Raw genomic sequence first — 2881 nt, forward strand, 5'->3', positions numbered from 1 at the left:
CCCCCAGGGGAGGCGGGGTGCCGGGGGCTGGTGGAGCCGTTCAAGGGCGCCATGAGCACCACAGCTGTGCTCTCTGGGCCTGGGCGTGCAGATTCCTTGCTTCCCATCTTGGCAGCCCTGAGGGCCACAGCAGGGCTGCCAGTGCCCACTGGGCCGTATACTTCCTCCCTCAGTCACGCCCTGGGAAACAGTGCTGTCATGGCAGTTTCCCAGCAGCCTCCATACAGCTCTCCCTGCCCGAATCGGCTCAGCTCACGCCTCCCCAACACAGGCAGCACCAGGCCGCCTCCCGTGTAGGGGCGCACAAGCGACCTCCTCTGAGGCTCATGGCCCCAGGGGCACCTGCAGAGACCCTGGGCAGGGGAGGGGGGCAGATACACCCCGTGACGAGTTCCCGTTGCTTTTCTGTGTGAGCAGCCAGGTGTCTGGGTATAAAATGCTGCAGTGAAAGTATATATTTCCCTCCATGTTTATAGAGCTGGTCTGGCGGAGAAGTGGGGTAAGTTCAGCCTCTGTTTCCTTTATGGGGCAGTAACTCGCGTTCCATCCTACGATTAAAACCCAACAGGACTGCGAGCTGCGCCTCTGCCCAGAATGCACCCCGCGTCATTACCAGAGTCTCCTTTCCCGGCCGGCCCCGCAGCACTGGGTGCAGGAGTCGGACCCCACACGGCTGAGCCACGGCCAAGTCTCTGTGCTGGCGGCTGGCAAACCTTCACGGGTGCACACGCGTGTGTCCAAACCCCTGGCATGGTCGAGACGTGGTGGGAGGGTGGGACAGTCACCCTGCTGGGGGCTTTCTCTCTGGCGATGCACTAATCTCTGCAATGAAAAGAAGCAAGTGACATTCTTCTTTTTGAGGTAGAAAAACGTTCTTTAGATTTTAAAAACAATTTGCATGGTGGGGAGCTGGCAGGTGGGGTGACGGTTAAGGACGCTGGTCTCCCACGTGGCCGACCATGGACCTGGACGTTCAAGCCCTGGACCTGGCGGCTTGCTTTCTCACTTTCTCTCTCTCTCTGGTCAAATTAAAATAAATAAATAAATAAATTTAAATAAAATAATTTAAAAATAATAATCATTTGTGTTAAGCTTCCTCTCAGGCGCCCCGTCTCTGCCCTGATCACACTTACAGCCTCACCCCTGCACCTTCCTCCTCCTCATGTCTGTGTCATTATTCATCAAAAAAAATGCAGCTCACGTTTTTCTGAGCATTAAAACTGTGCGTTCCTGTTATGAATCAGACCACACAGAGGTTGCCCAGACGGGACGGCCGCCAGGGGACAGCAGTACTTCATTTTGCCATGCCCGTTGGCCTTTTCCTCTGCTGGGTACGTGTGGGTTCATGGTTGACACATGCATCAGGTGTTCCTCCACAGAGAATGAGAGACACAGAGAGATAGCACCCCAGACGGAGTCCTGACGCCGAGATCACCCACAGTCTGGGTCCCCCACCAGGGGCCGTGCATGCACACCACCCCTGGGGCTCCAGATGTGGGCAGGGAGGCAACTCTCCCGTGGTCATCGCGGCAGAGCCTCATGCCTCACCCCTGCGCCCCCGCCAGCCACCCCCACGTCCTCACTTCATCTCTCTGATGAAGTGTGGCCAACCACACGTACACGTCCATGCCCCGGTCCGTGGCACTTCACAGCTCTCTCTGCAGACCCCGTGCCCCTCCAGTCACAGTGCCCACCTCCGGAGCGGGGGCCACATGTGCTGGCCTGGGGCTGTGACCAAGCACCACAGACCCAGTGCTTAGGGCAGACGGAGTCTGTGCTGCCTCGTTCTGTTCCCACAGTCCCCGAGGCCAGAAGTCTGCTGTGGAGGGGGCAGGACAACTGGGGGGAACCCGCCTCTCCCAGCTGCAGAGGCCCGCCTTTTCTGTCCCTGCCTCTTCTGTCTGTCTCTGATCCCCTCTGCCTCGCTCCCATGCACACACTCGGCGTGGAGCTGGGACCCCGGGTACTCAGTAGCCCATCATCTCAAGATCCTTAACTCGTGCAAAGACCCTCGAGGACCCTGCGGCCTGGGTCGTGGACAGCTTTGGGGGCCACCATTCTACATGCAGTCGGGGTGCCACGATCTCACCACACAGGCAGTGCCCGGGCCTGTCAGCTCGGCCCTGGAGCGGCCCGGCGGGAGGAAGACACCTGGTAGGCGGCCGAGCGCTGCCAGGCCATGCGCAGACTGCCGCTCTGGCCCACCATGCTGCGTCCAGGGCAGCGGGCGTCACAGGGGATGCCTCGTCTGCTTCCGTGCGTCCGTGTTCCTGCCGACGCTGTCACCTGCTTCCTCTTGACTGTCGCGTGCCCTCTTAGAAGTCAGTTTCAGTTTCACCAAGAGCGTTGACGGCTTTACACGCAAGCCACCGCTTTTCACTGGGCGCCGGATTTCTAAGCTTTACCGCACCCTCATCTGAGTCCTAACAGGGCAGTTTCCACTGCTCGAGTTAACGTGAAATTGTCCACGTCTCCCTCTGCAGTCTCGTGTTTTTTTGTGTGGACTTCTGATCCATTCGGAACGCATTCTGGTGGTTTGGAGTGAGATATGGTCAAACCTCATGCTTTTCTCCAAATGGCTATTCAGTTCCCTGAGCCTTGGTGACAGGTAGCTCCCCCATGCCCACAGCGACACCCCACGTCGTCTGGGCCCGTCTCTGGACGCCCTGCTCCCTCTGCCTGGCACCGCCGGCCTAGGGCTCACAGGCTTCGACAGTCCTGGTTGTCTGGGATGCCTGGCGCGCCTTCCTCTCCCTGATCACCCTCTTTAGAAGTCTTCTAGACATTCTCACATGATTTTTTCCATATAAGCTTTAGGATCAACTACACGGGTATAAAATCTTGCTGCCACTTGGGTTGGAAGTGTGGTAACTGGCACACC

This window comes from Tupaia chinensis, unplaced genomic scaffold, assembly GCF_000334495.1.
Source record: "Tupaia chinensis unplaced genomic scaffold, TupChi_1.0 Scaffold146386_1, whole genome shotgun sequence".
In the NCBI taxonomy this organism is placed as follows: Eukaryota; Metazoa; Chordata; class Mammalia; order Scandentia; family Tupaiidae; genus Tupaia; species Tupaia belangeri.